The sequence below is a fragment of the Quercus robur genome, chromosome 9, assembly GCF_932294415.1.
Source record: "Quercus robur chromosome 9, dhQueRobu3.1, whole genome shotgun sequence".
Taxonomy (NCBI): domain Eukaryota; kingdom Viridiplantae; phylum Streptophyta; class Magnoliopsida; order Fagales; family Fagaceae; genus Quercus; species Quercus robur.
The window spans coordinates 4,311,009-4,328,696 of NC_065542.1; positions in this window are offsets into that span (position 1 = coordinate 4,311,009).

The window sequence follows — 17,688 nt, forward strand, 5'->3', positions numbered from 1 at the left end:
CACTACAGGAGTCTTTCACAGCCTTCGATCCACCAAATCTGAAAGTTCCAGGCCCAGATGCGCTGCCACGAGCGGCCACAAACTCCTAACGTCCCGCAGGTTTCTCATTCAAATTTGCACAAATCTGAGAAAATTTTCATAAAACTGGTGCCACCACTAGATCCATCGGCCTCCGATCTACAAAACTTGAAAATTTCAGGCCCAAAAGCCCAGCCACGCACTACTGTGCACCACCACAAGTTTCGGAGATCGCAACCTACTCCTACCCATTCGTATAAATCCAAACTTCATTTCAAGGAAGTGGCATTACTAGTCAATCCAGAAGGCCCCGATCTGCAAGACTTGAAAATTTCAAGTCCAAAATCACCGTTACGTGTCGCCACGCGCAGCCAAAAGATCCGGCGGTGGCTACCATCAGTAACACGCGCCACTTCGTTGTCATACGCGCTCACACGCGCCGGCAGCACGACACGTCCTCCAACACTATCACGTCATGGATGACGTCATCCTCCACTACCCCGGTCTAACCCGTTTGTCCAGACGACTCGGTTTGACCCAGACCGACCCAAAAAATTGACTGAGATCTAAACAGCCTGCTAAAAAAAAAAAAAAAAAAAAAAAGAGAGAGAGAGAAAATGCTTTGACCAAGTGGAACTTTGACCTTGACCAAAAAGTCAAAATTTTCAAAACGGACCTGTCCCACTCAATTTTTCGAGTACATTCTGATTTTGGGACCCATTTCTTCATTCGAAGCTCAGAAATTGTGCAAACATCTAATTTCCAAAAAGTTGACTTTTGTGCAAATGTTGACCAAATGTCAAAATTTTTAAGATGGACCTATCTTGCTTAATTTTTTGCGTACATTCCGATTTTGGAGTCCGTTCTATCATTTGAGGCTCGAAAATTGCACAAATGACTCGATTCCAAGATAGTTGACTTTTGTGTTAGAGTCGACCTAAAGTCAAGATTTTCAAGCCAAACTTGTCTTGCTCAATTTTTCGTGACTTGGAAACCACCAATCTGACCCACTTCTTTAAAGTACTAGCAATGTCCAAAACTTAAGCTTCCAAGATCAAAATTTGAGATTCATCCACTTGGTCTGGATTCCCTTAAGGTTATTCTCCAGACTTCATTAAAGCTTCCCTTTCAAAATACAAATGAACTATCACCAGTGTGTCTTGAACTTAAAATTACACTAGGTCATTAGTTCAACCTACCATTCCCATTCGATGCCTACTAGTCTTCAGCCTACCATTCCCATTCGGTGCCTACCGTTCCCATCTACCGTTCTCACCAAAAATTCTCAACTACCATTCTCAACTACCTATCTACCATTCTTCGTCTCTCACTATAAATAGAAGGGTTGGATTCATCAAGAACTCATCGAGAAAAACACACTGAGTCATGAAATGAAGATTTGCTTCTTTCAAATTTTCAAGTTCTCCTTCCCACAACCATTTCTCACTATGTCTTCATCATTCTCAACATTTAGCAACCAATATTGCTTCATAATCAGTTTGAAATCAACCCTCTCATGGTTCGGTCAAAACCCTCTTTACAACATCATTGTAGTTTTGAGATCCAAACAAATTTTGTTTCTCCACTTCACGACCACCTTTGTCCATAAAATTACTCATAACAAGGTCTGTATCGTCCTCCCATGCTTCCATGGACTTGGTTGGCCAGGAAACCCAAGTTCAGCAGAGACACCTATTCCTAACTTCAGGTCTCCCGTAGTCTCTCTCCAATTGCTTGGTCTTCCAGCAGAAGCAGTGGTTTAGAACAAATAGCAACTTGGCTGGTCTCAAAGACCAGAATCACAAGTTAGCTCCATCTTTTATTTTTCTGTGCTTTTCCAACAAGTGGCAGTAGGTGAAGATGGTAAAAAGTGTTGGGGTATCCTACAAATTGTCTTCCATCCAACACTTGAAACAACCTCCAAGGCACCAGCTCATCAGAATTCAGCCTTTGGTGTCGGTACATGGTCACCAAAGCCTTATTCCATGTCCCCACCACTGTGGGACCCAAAGGTCATCGTTGCTGGTACCTTAAAACTCATTTTCTAGAATTACTCCAACTTAAAATCAGCTTGAAGAATTTCAGAAGGTACTCTTCTGAAATTACTTCAACTTAACATCCGTCGGCATGGTCCCATCATGCATGCACATTCTACGACTTACCGTCGGACCTCATTCAGCATGCAGTCAGTCCTGGATCCCAAGGTGTACTTCCCACAAACATCTACACCAGAAGGTCCCCAACGTACAGGGCTAGCGCCATGATGCCATATGTTCCACCCATTCACTTCATCTTCATCACCGTCACCACCAGCATACCCAGAATCCATAAGCTTCTGAAATTACCTCAACTTAACTTGAGTGAAACAATTACGCATGCACATTCAACCACTTTCCCACATGTCCTCGCCGTAATCCAAAGTATGTTCTTCGAAAATTACTTCGCTTGGACTTCTGAAAAACACAAGGTTAGCCCCATGACTCTGCATGCTGTACCCAACCACCATTCTCTCATCTTCCCCATCTTTTACACCCTGTGATCGCCGCCAACGATCCAAAATACTCTCCTGAAATTACCTAAACTTAACCTCTGTTGAAATGAGTCAATCTTCCAAGTACATCCAACTTCTTGCAAATAACTTTCCCTCTCACCAACCCACTTCAAATACCATAGAACACTCTTTTGAAATTACTTCAACTTAAACTATGCCGAGAAGGCTCGGTTACACAAGTACATTCAAATATTGGCAGACCCCTTTTCGGTCTCATCAAAGTCTTTCATATGGGTGGGTTTACTTTTTGGAAATTATCTCATCCTACTGAAAGCTCCACCACCTTCAACTACTTCACTTAAAGAGTCAAGTACAAAAATCCATTTTTTGAAACTCATTCCCACACCACACTCCGAGACTGTGTGTGTGAACGAGTCTCGAGGGGGCATTTGCAGAAAGGGAAAATTCTTGACCTATCACAAGTTGACACGTCATATTACCAAGTCCACAAAATACAGCCAATTACAAAGCACCACGTATTGCTACTAGGTTTTGCTATCACTATTAAGAAACCAATAGAAATTTGCCAAGTGTCATGCAAAAAACCAATCACACATCAGCACGTGTAAGCGATGACACAAGCAGTCCAGCACGTGTAAGCGGTGATATAAGCAGTCTAGCACGTGTAAGCAATGGCATAAGCGGACCAGTCAGGCTATGACATGTGTCACCAATCAGACTCCGCCACATGTTGCTCACCCACCTCCAAACTCCTATAAATAGAAGCCTTCCTAAGACATTTAAGGGGACCAAGATTCAGAAGTGAAAAAGCTCTGCAAAGATCAAGCCTCAAAGCCTTCAAGAACTTCAACCCCAAAATCGGAGAACATTCAAAGCAGAATCATCCAAACTATCTGCCTAGATCTCAAAGTTCATTGGAATCAAGCTCAAAAGCCTCCAGAAACCTCAACAAATCACAAATCAGTGAAGCTCTATGGATTTAAGCCTCCAAAGCCTCGAAGAACTTCCATCACAAACCTTCGAATACGAAGAACATTCGAAGAGAAATCATTCAAATCATCTTCCTAAATCTCAAAGTTCATTGGAATCAAGCTCAAAGCCTCCAAAAACTTCAACAAACAGCAAATTAGTGAAGCTCTATGAATTCAAGCCTTGAAAGCCCCGAAGAACTTCCACCACAAACCTTCGAAGATGAAGAACACGTGAAGAACACGAAGAACGTGAAGAACAAAGGATTTCCAATAAGCTCATAGCCAGAAATTCATTGTAATTTTGTTCCAAAGATCTTCAATCCATTCTTCAGCCAAATTGAAGTATAATGGGTGTTCGGATCAAAATCACATTATTACAAATCCAATCAACAAGTCTTTTAAGGAGATAGAATCAGAGGATAACTCTTTTGTAATTATAGAGAATTGTACCACACAATCATCAATACAAATTCACATTTGTGAAACTATTTTACTTGTTTGACTCATTTCGAACCAAGAAATTTAGTCGTCTACAGATATGTGCCAAATATTTAGCATTTGGCACATATCCCATATCTGCTGTGGGTGCTCTTACAGATCTCTCTCTCTCTCTCTCTCTCTCTCTCTCTCTCTCTCTCTCTCTCTCAGTATCACATGATTCACATTAGTCTAACTCTTTTAGCATCAGTCCATTCTATTTTTTTCTTCACTTCAAACCGATTTCCAGTGCATGAATCAGTATCATCGACGCCTCCTCACCACCAATCGGTATTTCGTCGTCACCGGTGTGATAAAGAGGAGGCAAAGAGAGATAGAAGTTTAGTGTGGCGTGAGAAAAGGTACTAGTCTAGTATCCACTAACCGACCGAAATAGCCGGATTTCGTTGGTACGACCGGTATTTTTTCCGGTATGAAACAAGGGGGTCTCTGTATCGGTTCATTGGTTGGTACGGTACGAAATTGACTTCCTTGCTTGGAATTAGACAATCAAATCAAGTACAAAGACACCAGAGGCCTTGTAGCTTAATTGACACATCTCATGCACAAAGTGCTTGGGGGTTTAGGGGGGAAAGGGTTAGAGCTATGGGGTTAGCAGCATATTGTAATTATCTCTCCAAAAAAAAAAAAAAAAAAAAAAATCAAGTACAAAGACAGTATTGTTTTGTATTTTTGATTTTCTAAAGAAGTATTACACTATCATTATCTTCGTATAATAGATTTTCACTATGCCTAGAAATTATCTAGAGCATGCTTTGATTATTATTTATTTTTATGTTTTGAGAAGATTAATTTTCTTTTCTTAATCTTTTGATCATGTATTTTTAAATAGATTTCCTTGTTAGAAATTAATTGACTAGTCATGGCTTTTGGATTCCACAATGAGATATGGTTTGGTGGTAAGAGTTCTTGTATCACTTCACAAGATGCTTGGCATGAGTTGAGTGATTTAAGTAGTAGTGCTTCAACAAATGGGTTGTGCCCATGACAATAGTCCATCAAGACTCCGGTGGTACATGTGGTATTACCCTTAGGTCACCTGATGTCACGTGAGGCAGATGTATTCACAATGAAGATCCTTTTTTTTTTTTTTTTTTTAATTTAAATAAAAAAAATAAACCTCATGACTTTTGGATTGTGATTATTTATGTTAATCCCTTATCATACGTCAATGGTTGCATGTTGGACAATTTAAAGACAGAACGGTTCCTGCATAAGTTAATATGATTTTTATAAGCAATAGAATTGAACGCACAAATAAATAGTTATTTAAATTGACATGCGATAAGTTAAAAAAAAAAGAGCGATATATATATATATATATATATATAAAATTTTTTTTTGCTCAATACGTTTAAGGCTTTAACGAAGAATTAATTTAGCACTCTTCAAGCCTAGCCACTTTCCACTTTCCACGTTCTTGGAAAGAGTACAGTAGGACATAACTCCTGCGTTAAAGTTCTGCTGATTTTGCTTACATCAATTTAGACATAAATTTATATAGTGTGGACTGTGGACTGCATGATTGTTTTTAGAGGAAATGGATGACCAAATAATGCATAATGCACTTCCGCCGTAAATTTTATCCGCTGTCTATGCCTATTTATGACCTTAGCATTTTTCAACAGTGCTTTACCATGGTTTACTTTCTGAGTTGTTTTTTACATTAGTGTTTAACTTTAACCATGCCCCACTTTTCATGCTCTTCTCTTTTCTTTTTTTGTTCTTTTTTATTTTTTATTTTTATATTGAAAATACAAGAAACTTCAATAAAATCTGGAAAAAAGAAATATGGCACACTTTAGTCACCGACATAGATTAACCTAATGGTGGTGACTAGCTATATGGTATAGTTTCAATTTTTTTATGAAAAGGGAATGGGCACAGTAGGTATGAGCCTGAACCTATAACATATTTAATATAACTCTAACATGCATAAATTGCTTAAAACTATATTTTATTTATTATTATTATTATTATTATTATTAGAGGATTTGAGAGAAAATGCACATTGAAGAAGTTAAGGGAAATTTTTAATTTTTAATTTTTTTTGTCAAACTTAACTCAGTTGTTTCTCCAAAAAAAAAAAAAAAAAAAAAAAAAAACTTAACTCAGCTGTCAAGGAAGGCTTAGGAGCAGGCTACTGACCCCGCTTTCCCTGTTCATGAAAATAAAACAATAGGATGCTGTGTCCAATATCCATGTCAAAACACAATGCTTCTGTCTATGTCCACAGGATAGAGGTTACTTAATTACTAAATAATTTAAAGTTAAACTCGTAACACTTTTGGAAGGTAAACAATAGGTTTTGTATCTTTTTTCTCTTGAATTATTATTTTTTTTCTATATTATATATATTTATTTACCCTTCCTTTTTATAAACTTTTGAACCTCAAATTTTAATCTATATATATATATAAAACCGAAACTTTTGAAACTTCCACAATTTTCCACATCATCATTTTAATTTAAAAAAAATTAATTTTTAAAACTAAATAGTGAGAGAGTCCTAACAGGAGTCTCTTTTATATATATATATATAAGAGACAAAATCTTTGAAAACCCTAAAGCAATCTCCTCTGTCCGTCTCCACTAAGAGAGAAAACCCTAAGCTTCAATTTCTTTGGTATGCTTGCTATTGCTTTTTCTCTTTTTTGTGAATTATTTTTTTTTGCTTTTGTTTTGTATGGAGTAGTACTTTACAATATATAGTATAACTACAAGTATTGTAGTAAGTTTGCTAACTTTTTGTGTGGTTCAAAGATGCTATATTCTATATCATTTTAGATTATATAACCTTAAGCTTTACCTTTTGGAGACGTATGTACAAGTTTTCAATTCCTTTTGTGTGAATATTTTCTCACAACTGTGGAGTAAGGCATATGCACTATATGTTATCTTATGTTTTCTCTTATAGTGTCATGCTTCTTTGTTTATTAATTAAATATTATATTGGAAGCCTATATTATTTGCACCTTCAAAGTGTTCGACAATGTTTGAACCAAATTTTTCATCAATTAGGAAGAATTGGATAAAAAAAACTTAGAAAAGCTTTCCATCCTTACTGAAATTGTCTCGCAATAATGACTTTTTTTTTTTGTTTTGTTTTTATAATTTGTAGGTTCTGAATGTTTTGATTTTTAATTTTATTGTCTTTTGAAAGTTTGACCATCTAAATTTTTGGGTTCAATTTTTTGCAATATTTGAAACAGTTTAGCAAATTTCAACTGTTATAACTATGGATTATTCTCTTGAAGGTAACCTATCTTTCTCTTATATTTCTCTATTTGGTAGTCATATATATTTTGTTTTGTTTCAATAATTTCTAGGCAGTGCCAGTAAATTTTCTAATTTTTTTTCCCCTTTCGAACGTTTTAACATTAGAACTCTTTAGTTATTTTTTTTTCAATATCTAAATTTGGCTTATTCATTAAATTGTAACTCAAAAAGATAGGAACAATTCACGCAATAGAATAGTTTCATAATCAATTTAAAATTTTATAAAATTATTTTAGTCTATTAGAAATAGGTAAGTTCCCGTGCGTTGCACGGGTTTCCGACTAGTTTGATATAAAAGGAAACCCTCTAGAGTCTAGACTCCCTTGGTGCCACTGTCGTTGGAAACCCCACAAGCCCATTCCGCGGCCAATACAATGGCCCAAGAAAGAGCACAGCTATCACAGATTTTATTTTTTTTTAGCTTTTATAAAAAAAATTCTTTTTAGTCACCCACTTACTTTTCTCTCTCCTTTTTTTTCCCAGTAGTTTTAACGCAAGTCACCTAACAGATTAAAAATCAATGTTTGCGATTCTTCCACAACCATAAAATTGGAAATGATTCTGAAAAAAATAATGTAAATTTCCCACTATTAAAACCCAAAATCTAACGTAACAAAAATAAAGAAAACAGGAAAAACATATTAAAGCCTAGCCCACTTTCCACGTTCTTGGAATGAGTACAGTAGGACATTAAGTCCTGCCTTGAAGTTTTGTTTGACATTGTTTTCTTCAAATTATAGTGTGGGCTGCTTGATTGGTTTTTAGAGGAAAAATATGTTGAATAATGCATGCAGTAACTTCTGCTGAAAATTCTATCTACTTTTTACATTTGTTCTTGACTCTATTGTGTTTAGTCATGATCCACTTTCTATGTTATTTTTTACTTTAGTGTTTAACCATGTCCTAATTTTCACGCTTTTGGAAAGAGGAAAATAGAACACACCGGCACAAATTAACCTAATGATAACTAATATTCATCAACTTGTTAAAACAACATTACTTTAGGACATGACTATGGCCTGTCGAGGAAAATTGTCTTACAACCTAGTTTCTTTAGAGTTAAATTTTTCATGTTATATGTATTTTTCATCTTCATATGTATAAATATCTTTTAAATTTATAATAGAAGATAGATAGCTCTATCAAAAATGAAAAAAAGAAGAGAGCATCTCAAAGTTACATTGTTGCAAGTTGCACTTAAACTTTTGCATTTCAATAAGAATATAACTCGAAATTGTTATCGCATTGAGGTTTCATGTTAGGACATATGTGTTTCACTTGTTAAGAACATATGTCATTCTTTTATGTAATTGGCTTATCCTTTGACAAAACGCACTTTACTTGTATTTGGGTAGATTTAAGATGTGTTTAAATACTTCAAGAAACCATGTTTCAAGATCAAGTGTTGAAGCCTTCAAGTCTATCCAAGAAAACAAGTTGATAGTGCAAAATCATTAAAGCTCAACAGTTGGCTTGACAGCTGTATCTATCGAGCTTAAGAAAGCTGTTCTAAGTTCGGTGTGCTCAACACCTTCTCGACAGCTGCTTAACAAGTTGATAGGCTTTCTTTTCTCCTAACCCTATACATATAAAAGGATTGTTTTAAGAGCTGTCAAACAGTTCACAAGTTTCACAAGCTTTGAGCAAACTTTGTTCAAGCAAATTGTGACTGGAGACGAAGTTCTTGCCCTACTTTATCTCTTTCTCTTGAAGAAGTTGCTGTGAATGTGCACCGTAGAGTTTTGTGACCAAGCATCTTCTTGATCTTCATCGTGTGGATGAACTGAAGAACTTTGCAACCAACAACCTTCTTAGTTGGTGATTGAAGTCGCGTACTGGGATCTACATAATTGGTTAGTCACGTACTTGGGAGTCGTACATCGAAAGGGGAATAACTGTCACTACAGAACAAGTCCAATTGGGTATTGGGGTAAGGGTTCAACTGTAGGTTGGTAAGGTACTTGGGATTCCTTTACTTGTAACCAGTTATTGTGATAATAGTGGAGTTTCAGGAGTGGTGACCTAAAATCACCCGATGGGGGTTTTTTCCATTAGGTTTTCCCCATTTGTTATCACCATGTTATTTATTTTCCGCTGCATTATTAGTTTATTGGTGATTTGTTTGTGCTACCACGTGTTTGCATGATAAATTGATTAATTAATAACTTGGCTAATTAATTAATTAATTTCTATCACAAGGGATCATTCAGTTTGTGGCTTATCAAGTGGTATCAGAGCAGACACATTCTGATTAGGGTTTAATCCTTGCTATGTTGATCCATTGACCCCTGTTTGTCATGGATAGAGGACAGTCATTAATCATACCTCCTTTATTTGATGGCACTAACTATGCATACTAGAAAGTACGCATGAGAGCTTTCTTGCAGTCTTTAGATGAAAAAGTGTGGCAAGATGTCGAGATTGGCTGGACTAAGCCAAAGGAAGCGCCAGCTGATTGGGATGAAGCCAAGATCAAGGCGGCAAACTTCAACAGCAGAGCATTGAATGCTTTATTCAGTGCAGTCACCAATGAGGAGTTCAAGAAGATATCCTCTACTGAAACTACTAAGGAAGCATGGACCATCCTCCAAACAACCTATGAGGGTACTAAGGTTTTCAAGGACTCAAAGCTTCAGAGGCTCACTCCAAGCTTTAAAGAGATAAAGATGGAGGAGGATGAGTCATTTGATAAGTTTTATACTAAGCTAAAGGACATAGTGAACTCAGCCTTCAATCTTGGGGAAACTATTCCTGAACCCAAGATTGTGAGGAAAGTGCTCAGATCTCTACCCAAGAGATTTCATGCCAAGATTACGGCAATAGAGGAATCAAAAGATATTGACAAGATTCTTCTAACTGAGCTGGTTGGAAACTTGTAGACCTACGAGCTAGGGTTGACAAGAATAGACAAGTCAGGTAAAAGCAAGAGCATGGCCTTGAAGGCCAAGAGCAGTGAGACGGATGAGTCTTCAGATGATGAAGATTCCAAGATGAAGTCCTACATCACCAGGCAGTTTAAGAAATTTATGAAGAACGCAAATGGAAAGGGCTTCAACAAGGACCGCAGGCAATCCAGTTCTTCTCAATTTAAAGGCCAAGACAAAGGGAAGAAGGATGCTAAGGAAGATGGTCAGTACACTATTCCCGCAAGACCTAAGTGCTTTGGGTGTCAAAGATTCAGTCATATGAAACATGAGTATCCTACATATCTCAAGAGCATTGGGAAGAGTAAAGCACTTGTTGCTACCTTGAGCGTCACTAAGCCTAAGGATGATTCCGACAATGAGGATGACGGAATCTTAAATGCCTTCACAGCCACTATCAATCCGACTGATGGGATTGTTGAAGATATGGTTGAAGAAGAGGAATTGGTGGAATCTAAGTTTGAGAAGATGGATGATCAAGATGACATTCATACAGCCTATGAGAAACTGTACAAGCTTTCTGAGAAGCATGAGAAATTATATAGGCTAACTACCAAGAAGCTCAGTGATGTGGAACTTAACCATGAGGAGCTTTCCACAAAGTTTGATGAGGCTAATCAGACTATTGGAGCACTGAGGTTTAAGAACAATTTCTTGGCTGGGAAGACCAAGAAACTTGAAGCGGAGCTGTTTCAAGTCAGAGCTTAGTTGGAGAGGACTTCAAGTGCAAAGCTTGATGAGATGCTCAGCATTTAGAAATCTGCTTCAGATCGAACAGGTTTAGGGTATGGTCTTTCTTCCTCTAATATTGCTTCTTCTAGTACTACTACTTTTGTTCCTCATGCTAATAATGTTAAAACTGAAAACAATGAGATTAAAACTGAATTAACTAGTGAGAACATAGACAAGGGTAAATCTATCTTAGGAGCACCTCCTAAGCTTGAGAAGAAAGATGTTAAAAACCCTAGGGCTAAGAAGGTTAACTCTCAAAAGCTTAAACAAAAGAAGCAGCATCTCTGTCATCATTGTGGAGCTACCGGTCATACTCGACCAAATTGCTACAAGTGGCTTGCCATTCAATAGGGCAATGGCATGATAGCATCTGGGAACCAGAATTAGCTTCAATCCTCTCTTGCTCCCTTTGGAGATCTTCTCAAAGCCCTCATATTCCTTTCGAACTTGAACGGTTTTAATTCTTCCCATTCACCGCCGGTTCAAGGGTTTACTAGACGAAAAGGTTCTTCCAAGGTGTGGAAGGAAAAGGGCTCCAAAGTGACTGTGATTCTGTCACTTTTCTCTCTCTCTTCTTGTTTTATGTGTGCATTACTTATGTGTTTTGCTTTCAAATTTTGAGTCAGTCTAGTTTTTATGCTTTGGTTGTTTAACATGATTTTGTTGTTGTTGTTGTTGTTGTTGTTGCTGTTGTTGTTGTTGTTGTTGTTGTTGTTGTTGTTTTTATTTTTATTTTATTTTTATTTTTTTTTTCCAGTTTTGCATTGTTTTGTTTTTCATATAAAATAAATAAATAATTGAAAAATCAGAAAAATACAAAAACAGTGTATGTTTTGTGTACATTGGTACTTGTGTACCTCGGATGGCCATTGAAACAAAATCTTCTAAATTTTGTATCTTTTGTAGCTTAGATGAGCATCTCTATGCACAACTAAGCAAGTGAGCTTTGTGGCTCTTGTTTGTGATGAGTAAGATTAAGTTGTCTCTTATACTTAACACTCGTATCACTCTTTTTTACGGGAAGGACTAAAAAATCCTAAGAGAAAGGCATTAATAACCATCTCACCACTGTTGCCCACCAATCATAATATGATACCTGTATGCTTTAGCATAGCAAAAGTGCAGTGTCAATGGCATTTGTATGCTTAGGCATAGCAAAATTGGAATGTCAAATATCATTGGGTATTTCTTTTCTCTCTCTAATATGCCCATGCATGATATGCTTAAAAGAAAAATATGCAAAGAAAAATCAAAAGCAAAAAGATCAAAAATACTTTAAAAATGATTGCAAGCGTGTATTCTAGGAGATGTGGGAGTTATAGGATATACCTTGAAGGTGATAGTCTCCATCAAGCAGTTATGATTGTGTATGAGTTACAGTGATTTTCTCATATCTCAAATCGTCATAACATGTATACACTTATGCAATCTTGTGATGTTTTTCACACACAACATGCAATATTCTTTGCTATTCTTGATACATGTGCAGGTACAATGTGATTTGGCCATCATAAGGTTTTACATGTGTTAATGTATGCTCACTAAATTGTCTTGACTTGTTTTTAAATTATAAATTGGTTAGACTTGTTTAGTGTGTGTGTGTGTTTTTGAAGATCCATGTGCTTAATATTTTTATTGAGAGATGATTTTGAGAGCTTAATATGTTGATTGGATCATTGGTTGAGTTACATATTGGATTGCATTCATGTTTGTGTTTTTCACATCTCAAAAAACTGTTTTTAAAAGCTGGCTCGACACCTCATCGATACCTCCGTGATAGCTAGCTATCTGTCGAGCTTCCAAAGCTTTTTCTTATCGCAATCTCGCTAGTACCTCGACACCTGGTGGATCGATTGAGAATGGGTCTGCATCCTCGATAGCTACCTGATACCTGGTGGATCGATTGAGCTTCTATTCTTGGTTTTGTTGAGTTGTTCCTCGACACCTCCTCGATAGATACCTTGATACCTCTCGATACCTGCATATGTCAAAATTTACTGCCAACACTATTTAAACTCCCTGTGTGATCCGGAAATCATTTCAATCGGTCTCTCTCTCGATACTTCTCTGATTTCTCTCCAAAATTCTCTCATCTCACTCCCTTAACTGTTCCTTAAGGTTTCTTCAAACTTTTTCAAGAATTTCTTCACTTGGTAAGCTTCTAATCCTGTCACATTCATGCATTTCATGTTTTGAAACCTAAGTTTTGGGGTTTTTGAAATTTTTTTTGGGTTTTTCAAAACTGATGAGTTTTTTTTATTGAAATTTTGGGATGGGTTTTCACTTAAATGAGTTTAAAACCTCATACATTGCATCACGTTAGCATTATAATGGTATTGTCATGCATTTAGATGTGTGTTATCTGTTTGTGTGCTATCTGTTTGTGTGTTGATAGGTTTGGATTGGGCTGAGCCCATGATGCAATTTCTTTTGCATGTCACATGTTCATGCATTTCCCATGCATACATACTCTCTTTTCAATATACTTATTATATTTGAAATTGCTTGAGACTTTTCTGATTGTCTTTTTCTGTTTCTCCCTCTCTTTCTGTTTACGTTAGTCGTGTCTATGGCACCTAAGCGTAAATCCACTCCAGCTCGGAACCCTCTTCATTTCGGTGCTTCTTCGTCCTCTGATCAGACACTAACTCATATCCGGTTCTGTGATGATGATAACTTTAAGGCATTTTCGGAGAACTTTTCTAGACGAGGCATTCATTCGAAATGCCAAGTCATTTTGTCGGACTTTGCCGACACCGACCTTCCCTCTGTCATTCACAGTAAGGGATGGGAGTCACTGTGTGACGTCCCGGTCACCTATCCTCTCGTGCTTATCCAGGAGTTTTACTCTAACATGCACGGGATTGATAGTTCGGTACCTCTTTTCTTCACTCGCGTTCGTGGTACGCGTATTCCTATCACACCGCAACTTATTGTGGATGTGCTTCGGGTCCCTAAGATAGAGTTTCCTGACTATCCTGGTTGTGAGCATCTGAGGACTATGTCCAGGGATGAACTCATGTCTGCTTTTTGTGAGTGCCCTTCTGCTTGGGGTGAGCATCTGTTTACACCATGCCAACCTTTTGCTAAAGCTCCTAGATTCATGAACATGGTAATGACCTTTTTTTTGCATCCACTCTCTCACTATAACTCTATTACAGAGCCTCGTGCTCGATTTTTGTTGTCGCTTCTTGAGCATCTTATTATAGATTTCCCTTCTTATTTCATTCTGTCTATTATAGATATTCATCTAGATTCGGCGTCCCGTGATAAGCTCATCTTTCCTTTCGCTATCACGAGGATCTTACGCCATTTTTCCGTTCCTTTTCCTTCTTCCAACCATTTTACCGTCATGTGTGCCATAGATTATGCTACTGTTAAACTTAGCGAGGCTCAACTTCGATCGTGGCAGTCGGATCCAGCAGCTCCTCCCTCCCGTTCAGCTCCATCCCGTTCTGCTCTATCCACGTTCGCTCCTCTGTCTTCTTCGGGCGATGTGACTTTAGGAGACATCATGGCGCAACTGCAGCGCATGGAAAGAGAGCCTTTAAATTATATTATGAAAGTTACTAGCCATTATTAACAAAAAAAAAAAAAAAAAAAAAAAATCACTTTTGGCTCATTTTTTGGAAAATTCTATAGAAACAGTTAAATCTGTCTACTCAATAGAACTGCCTCTGGTTCGAGCGAATTTTTTGTATTCCTTCAAAAAATCGAAAAGAAAGTTTTCTTTTGGTCCAACAATCACTTGCTTGAGCAGAACTGTATTTCACTCAAATGAAATTCCTAAAACATGTCTTCTTCAATCCAAATCCATTCTTCCACTTCAAAGTGTGATCTTTGAGATATGTGTGTGTATGTATGTATGTATGTATATATATAAATATAAGTTGAAATTTAGCATTTATTGTTGCTACGTTTCTGTTGAGCAACATCATCCAACTATTTCTAACTATCCCTCTCTTATTTTTAACTTTTTTTTTTCTTATTAATTTCTTAACTTATTCTTATACTTTATCCAACTTTTTTACCTCCCTTTTACTTTTTCATCTCTCCACTATGTACCTTAATATCATTTTTCCTCTATCCTTTTATCTTCTTTTATTTTTGGCTTTTCTTATTCTCATCCTCTTACTGTAAATTGAAAATTATCTCTCTTATTCTATTCATAGTTTTCCAACACATAAAAGAAAAAGGTTATCTCTCTCTCTCCCTCTTTTCATTTTTTGGTGGATTTTTTTTTTCTTGTATCTCTACTTTACCATGTTTTTTAAGTTGTTATCTTTTTTCTTCTCTTTTGATTTCATAGATGTTATCCTATTGCATTATTATAGAGATAATATATAAGAATATAATGTTATTTTATTATATAACATGACTCGGACAATTAGTGTATAATACTATATATATATATATATATATATTTTTACTCTTTTTCTTCTTATCTTATTATCTATAAATTTCTTATGATTCTCTCTCTCTCTCTCTGGTTTGATTTTTGTTTAAATTAATACTTGTTATTTTGGAAGAATTTGAATTTGTATCAAAACACAATCTTGGTTATGCTAATTACAAATCAGCATTCGGTCTATTCATTCTAGTTTGGTTCACTTTAGTCTGCTTCGGTCCAATTCAGACTATTGCGGTCCACTTCAGTCCAATTCGGTCTATTTCGGTCCATTCGGTCTTCTTCAGTCAATTCGATCTAATTTGGTCCATTCCATCCACTTTGGTCTATTTTAGTCCAATTCGGTCCATTCGGTCTTGTTCATCCAATTTGGTCCACTTTATTCTATTTAGTACATCAGTCCAATTCATCCAATTTGGTCCATCCAGTCCAGTTCAGTCCAATTCATTCCACTTTGATCAGTTCGGTCCAATTCGGTCTACTTAGTCCATTGGGCCCAAACCAGTTCACTTTAGTCCAATTCGGTCTAATTCGGTCCAATAAGTCAATTTTGGTCTAAGTCAGTCCATTTAGTCTAATTTATTGTATACTATTTAATTATTAAAGTTGGGTACTGGATCATGCTTTTGCATGGCTATCTTCACTCTACACTACGTGACTAAACTTTCCTTACTTCCAAATGGCTACCCATTCATTAAAGAATTTTGCAACTCACATAATTTTCCTATAGTTTGGAGTGGTTTCCTATAGTTTGGGCCCAAACCAGTTCACTTTAGTCCAATTCGGTCTAATTCGGTCCAATAAGTCAATTTTGGTCTAAGTCAGTCCATTTAGTCTAATTTATTGTATACTATTTAATTATTAAAGTTGGGTACTGGATCATGCTTTTGCATGGCTATCTTCACTCTACACTACGTGACTAAACTTTCCTTACTTCCAAATGGCTACCCATTCATTAAAGAATTTTGCAACTCACATAATTTTCCTATAGTTTGGAGTGGTTTCAAATTGAACTAAGTTTTAATGAAATGCATGAACTTTTAAATTGTTTCAATTCACGCCCTCAATGAGTCACTATTAACGAAAAAAGTTACAGAAAATTCAAATAAAATGTGACTAAATCCTTTTTTTTTTTTTTTTTTTTTTATCTTGACTAAAACTTATCTAAATACCAAAAAAAAAAAAAAAACCTCCAATACTAAATTATAAGAGCTCTAGTACATTATATGAAAATTATAAAATTATATAATGTTAATAATCAGTTATTTCTTTCTCAAAAAAAAAAAAAAATGTTCTCATCATCAAAACACTCACAAGTCACAATACAATTAATATTATATACAAATTCATGTCCAGAAAATATTATATCATATTCTATGTAATAAAGGTTGGATTCTAGAAGTAGAAGCATTAGTTGTGCCAAGTGACTACACATGCTATGCACTAAATGGCTACCCTTCGTTAAGGATTGGCAATTGATGCAATCCTTATAATTTGGGGTGGGTTCCAATTAAACTCTAAATTTTAATTAAACCCATGAAATTTTAAATTGTTTCAGTTCGACGCCCTTAATGAGTCACTTTATACCATGTAAAGCTTTAAGACGTACACTACATGTAAATTGTAAAATTATATGACAATCAGTAATTTAGGTATTGTAAGAACAACGTTCACAATAAAATTGATATTACAACTCCATATGGAAAACTTATATAATTTAGGCTATTTAGCTATTATAAAACAATCTTCTCAAAAAAAAAAAAAAATTATAAACCAATTATATATTTTTAATATATAACTACAAAACATCTATCACCTTAAGAATTATATAAAATGTTGTGGGTACTTAACACAACTGGTAAAATCTCTAACGGTTGAGTAAAAGATTTGAGATTTAATTCCCACATACACCAAAATTGATTGGTGTTTTGGTATGAACTATTATCAGAAATGGATGCTATAAGTTGAAATACTTGCAAAAGAATTTTATAAAATGTTTATGTTGATTTGATTTTTTTTTTTTTTTTTTTTTTTTTTTAAGAATGTTGAGTTGAAATGATAACAAAAAATTAAAAAAATTAGTTTATTTTTTGTTATTGTTTTATAGAATAACAAATCAGTTTATTTTCAAAAGAATGTCGACTTGAAATGATAACAAAAAATGACAAATCAGTTTATTTTTTGTTATCAGTTTAAAGTTTAAACTGATTTATTATTTTTTTATGTTTTTCATTATCATTTTATTTGAAGGATATAAAACGTTTATGGGACCTCAAATGATTACTGATGGTGTATTATAATACGCCAACTCCAAACTAGTCCAACACGGTCGTCCAAGGTAAACAA